The following is a 6,000-nucleotide window of genomic DNA, read 5'->3' on the forward strand; positions in this document are numbered from 1 at the left end:
AGCTGCTGGTCACTTCACGCACCGCTTTTCGACGCGGTTTACCTCCGTTTGAACGCACGAGGACAGAGCTAATTACCTGTCGACGCTCCATCACTGAAAGCTCTCTCCTGATTCGTTTGACATTCATAGCTGAGATTTGAGGTACGAGGGGAAGGCTGGGCGACATCTGTGGACGATTCGGGTGCAACAGCTCCTTTGAGGCCATCACGCTGTCAATTTTGAGAGCTCTATGAAGGTCTACCCACCATTCAAACCGTCAGAGCGCCTGCGTTCTATTAAGACCAATCGTAGTGGTTTTAGGCAAATATTGACGAATCCCGAAGCACGAGGACAAATATTCTGAAACCAAGTGGTATCCCATTTAAGGGGAATGCCATTGGCTATAATTGATCGAAATCATGGTGTTCATTGGATAAAATCGGTGTTATTCGATCTGCTTAGAGTTGCAAAAACGAGTAGTGGGTGGATATTACTCCATATCATCACGTCTCCGACCGTGAATGCAACTCCGACCAGAATCCGACCATATCACAGAACTTTATATCGAACAACTAATTTGGGAAAGTTTTCGTAAATAGGATGACAGCAGGTAATTACGCGCGTAAATAACCTAACAAATGAGTGGTGCACGCGTAAGTTTGACTGCGCCGTTTGCCCTGCGCACTCAATGCTCGATTGACCACCCGGGAGGGTGAATTGAGGGGGTTGTGCAGCGCATCGGTGCACCTAAGAGGGTTGTCGCTTCCACGAAGAACTGTGGTCGTTAATTCCCCGTCGAGCACTCCAGTGTAAAGTACCCTGCGATGTTGTTGTCTAACCCCCACCGATGTAGCTCAATGGAAGAGCTCCCGAAAGGGATGAAGGTGGTTCGATTCCACCCATCGGTAAAATTTCTATGATTGAATGAAGGATGGACCTCCACGCAAGCGACGTCAACGGAAGCAAGAACAACTAACACGAGGAACAATGACTGTACTATTCTGTTGGACTATGGGACTTGTTTGAGTGTTTTTGATGGTGTACTGGTGCAGGATCTACAACTCTTCCGATGGCAAGGCGCTTCCGATAGTCTCCGATGAGAACGTTCAGGCTTCCTTCGCAATGCAGCTGCCGAAGCGCTTTCAGCACAGCGCAGGATCCTGATGAGGGTACGTTTCTCAACCGCAAGAACGTCATGACCTTGCGTGATGCTAACTCTCCAAGCTGACGAACATCGTCCTTGTAGCTGGGTGATGATTCGTCGAGCACGTATCCAACTTCGATAAAGAACTTCAAGAAGGCCACAAGCTGCTTGGCGTCTGATTTTTTGTGCTTGTCGTTGCATCTCCAGCCGCGCGGATCTCCTGCATACCACGCAAACCAGGTGTCGGTTAGCGGTTGCAGCTTCGAACGGCGTCTGCGCTTCTGGGGTACGTTTGTTTCTTCTTCTTCTCGCAGTCGCTTCGATTCTTGCTCACCTCGTCGTGCGATTATATCGTCTTTTCTACTGTTGTTTGCAGATTCTAACGAGTTTACGCGTGCTTCCAATTGTCGATTTAGCTCGATTAATCGTTCAATCAAGGCCGTTTGATGATCGAATGCAGCTTTCGCTCCTTTACTTCCTTCGATCATGTCTTCAGTGACTCCGTTTGCTTGGTTTGATGATCTTGCGAGCTGTTGTGACCAAGTGAGCAGGTTGGTCGTCGTCACTCCGGATTCCTCGGCGTAGTGCTCAATCTTCGCGACTACTTTACCACGCGAGTTAATCTTTAACAGCGACGGATAGTGAAGGATCAGCGTCGCAGTCAGCACTTCTCGCACAGCAGCGCTGATGTTGAAGGCCGGATTTCCCAGTGAGTGGCTTGCACTGAATATTTTATGGCTGACTTCATGGATCTGATCTTGCGTAGTCGAGTCGAAGGCTTCCAGCGACGGCAGTACAGAGGTTTGCTTTGGTGCCATACCACTGAGCACCTTCGCAACTTGGTGGTCCTCCTTCGGTGTATTGAAGACGTATGCAAATGCCTTGTTTGTCGTAGTCATGTTCCAGGCTCCGCGGTCGAAGATCCACTGCGCTGTCAAGTCCGAGCAAGCGTTTGCATGCTGAGCACCTCCTCGGCGAAAGGAGTGCGAGCTCAGCGGTTCTTCCACTCCAGCTGGACCCGCAACTAGATCGAGGAGACGATTAACTTGAGCGTGGATCCCAAGAGGTGATGGTGACCTGGATGAATTCGACTGAGCTGGTGCACTTGAAGGAGTTTGGTCGTCGCAGCCCTCGAGCATCTGCAGGAGGGGGTCAGAGGCAGTCAGCTCAACTGGCACGTGGGCCGTTAGCGCTGGAAGATGGCTCAACAGCGCAGTCGATGGAGCTTCCTGAGATGCCAGCGCAAGCGCAAGAGCCAGCAACGGACACGACCGGAAGGCAGCGTCGGGGAAAAGCGACAGCGCTTGCTCATCAGACGTCTTCATCCGAATGAAGCGGATGAAGAAACCCCCTCCAGCACCGATGGAGAGCTGCTGTTTGCGGACGAAGGTCAAGTCCGAAGCGCGGCCAAACAGGTACCAGAGCAAGCATAGCAATGCTGCATCTTGGTGGTCATCTGCGCAGCTAGCTGTTGAATACAGGTATCCCACCATCTCTTGCAAGTCGGTCTTGGTGCATACCACCGCCTTCTTCACGAAACCACCGCTTTCGCGCTTAATACAGTGCTGCTCCAGAGTGCGACCCATACTTAGCAGCTGCCTTGCAGCAGCACCACCTGGGACGGGATATTCATCGAGCAGCCAGCACTTCACCTGTCGGTAGTACTGTGCCACGGAGGGCCGTGACAGATACTGCCCCTTCGAGCCAGCGTGGAAAGCAAGATAAACGCCAAACTTGTCCATTATCGTCAGGATGATGGCGCTTGCGCGGCTCGGTTCGGCAAAGATCATGGCGCCAACGTGCTCGAGGCTGGTCCCTTCGCTCGAGAGGAAGCGCTCGACCGCCTTTAGAGCGGTCGAGCGCGCTTGGTGTTGGCAGGCTTGAGATCGTTGAGGCTCATCGTAATGGGTCGGAGAGGGAGGTGATATCTAAATGATATGTGGCTGGGCGGCCTTCTCTATACAGATATACATATCTGAGGCTTGCTTCCGACCCGATACGTCGGAGTTAAGGGGGTTCCAACCTCTCTCTGATACTGAGCTTTTATTGGTAAAAAATACGAGCTATGTCTCGAGTGGATTGGTGGAAACAGAATCAATGCAAATCATTGGTCAATATTCACGATAAAAACGCCATACAAAAGATCAGTGAGGTCGGAGAGATGATGTTATTCATCCATACTTGTAACGGGGTTACACGCACAAGTGGCTGCAAGCCACTTGTGAATTTAACAGATAGGTTATCTGTTAAAAGTTTAGATACTTCCTCACCTTGGTGTAAGTTACACCAATGGATACATTGAAGTGGGCCACCACAATGAGTGGTCCACACCTACCCAAAGATCCTATTGGTAGAAAGCAGCATCTTTCTACCAATTAGAGACGTGCATATTAGCGGGGCTCTGACAGCCAGCCGCTGCCAATCCCTTTCATAGATGATAAACAGTTTTAGCAGATTTAGGAGGAAGATCAATTTACAAACAATACAGTTCTCATTTTACCTATTCTAAGTCACTTGGAGTCTTATCTGATTTAAATTATATTTGTGTATTCAAATATAATTAACCTAAGTTCTTACTAAGTACTTGCGCTTCCTCATACACGTAGCGCAACGTGTAAGCTAAAGTAGTGAGTCAAGTTAGACCCACTACACCTGGTAGCACTTTGTCCAACAACCGACTGCTTGACGATCGTACGAGGTGTACGAACGCGGAGCCGAGAACCACACGAGCACGGAGGTGCCCGTGGAGAGCTCCAATACGCCTGCAACGCATGTTGCACGCGCTGACTGCCCCCACCTGTCTGACTCAGAGTGGGAAGCCCTCCAACGACTGTCAACAGTCATTGGAGAAGCGGCGATAGCCACGATGCTGCGTACGCTATCGCCGACGGAGCAACATGGTGTTGCTCTGGGGTTCATCATGAAGGAGCAGCGTGACGCTGCTTCCTCAGTGACGGCGTCGTCAGGGACGACACCGCGTGCTCAACCATTAAAGTTGAGCGTAAGCAATTACGTGGGAAGAGAGGGGCGAGCCTCTCCTCCGATGGCTTGTCGAACTCGACACAGCCATAGCGGCTCGACGCATCGTCGACCCGCTGTCGAAGGTCGCGTTCGCCATGTCCTGCCTTGGCGGACGCGCAAGGAGTTGGGCGTATGGACGCCGACTCTCCAATCCTACGTACTTCAGCACCTCCGAAGTATTCAAAGAGGAGCTCAAACAAGCGTTTGAGCCCCCGCAAAACGAATTCCGGTCGAGGGCGGAGTTCCTCGACCTTCAGCAGGGTAAGCATGACGTCCATGCTTACGCGCAGCGCGCACGATATTTGGTATCAAATATCGTGACTAACCCGATTGACGAGGCGACCAAGGTCGTCACGTTCATGAAAGGACTTAGAGACGGGCCCGTGAAGACCTATCTCTTCCGAGAGTACCCGAGTACTCTCGAAGCCGCAATCACCCTTGCCATGCAAGAAGAGTTTAGCCTGCGGTAGGCTAAACTCCATGCAAATGTACCGAGGCCGCAACCGCGCCCGGTAGCGAGGACGGGAGGTCCAGAACCAATGGACCTCTCGAACGCAACAACTGCTGGTTACCAGCAGCAGGGAGGTAACGTGCGATGCTTCCGTTGCGGAAGGATCGGTCACTTTGCACGGGAGTGCACAGCTCCCATGCCCCCTGGAGGTGGCCGTCGTGGCGATGCTAGGCATCGCCGCGGACCAACAAAAAACGCGAACTTCCAGTAGGCGCGGGGCGCCCTACTGGTAATGCAGTCGCGCGTGCCGACATCGGGCACGCGACACTGAGGACTGCAGCCCCCAGTGAGACCAGCTCTCACTGCAAGAAGCAAGATGACAGGCCAAACCTAGTCATCGTGAAGGTTTACTCGAAGAGAGCGAGTGACTCTCTTCGAGCATTGGTAGATTCAGGCGCGTCGAACAACTTTGTTCGACTACGAAGCCTGTCGAGACTTGACTTCGAGGAAGTAAATGCACCTCGAAGTCTTCTGGAGGTACGACTGGCAACAGGTGCCATCGTGAAGACCGAGAAGCGCGTCGTGAACGTGCGCTTCTCGTACAAACAACGAGTGTTTGTCGAACACTTTATCGTCCTGGACCTGGACGATAAGTTCGACGTAGTAATGGGCATGCCGTGGCTTGCACGGCATGATCCGGTAATAGACTGGAAGAAGCGCACGCTCGTGCGCTTCGGACGCGACAGCGGTACAGAGAGCGATGGCCCTGTTACCGCAGCGCACGCACCAGCAGGTGCGCGCGACTCACCAGTCGAGACAGCGCTTAATGCTGCTGTCCCGGAGTGCCCAAGAAGTGTGCGAGGGCGCGCACAAGTGAGACCCACGTCGGCAATGCTGCCGACGTCGGAAGATGAGGATGTGTCGGTTCCGGGTACCAACACTCACATTCAAGCGTGTAAGGGACAGTCCCTGACCCGAAGCGGTCAGGTCGACAACGACGCGTCGGCTCCGGGAGCCGACGCACCCTCGGTCATGAGGGACTCCGCGAATGAATGGCGTCGAGGTGACGAAGGCGTGTCAACTCCGGGAGTTGACGCTGCAAACAGTGCGGACAGTTGCAAACGTACCGCACTGACGCAATTTGCATGCTGTCGTGCAGCCGGGCTGCACGACGAAGCGCCATGCGATCAAGCCGGGCTTGATATCGCGCGCCCGCAGACAGGGTCTGCCGGCGAAAGAACACATTACCGTGCAGCCGGGCTGCACGAAGGAAAATGCGGTCAAGCCGGGCTTGATACCGCGCGCCCGCGGACAGGGTCCGCCGGCGAACAACTGTCCACGGCCGGGCCTGGACTAGAAGAACAACTGTGCGGAGCCGGGCTCCGCACAACAAGAAGACGGCGTA

The sequence above is a fragment of the Phytophthora cinnamomi genome (genome assembly GCF_018691715.1).
Source record: "Phytophthora cinnamomi strain GKB4 chromosome Unknown Contig21, whole genome shotgun sequence".
NCBI classification, from domain to species: domain Eukaryota; phylum Oomycota; class Peronosporomycetes; order Peronosporales; family Peronosporaceae; genus Phytophthora; species Phytophthora cinnamomi.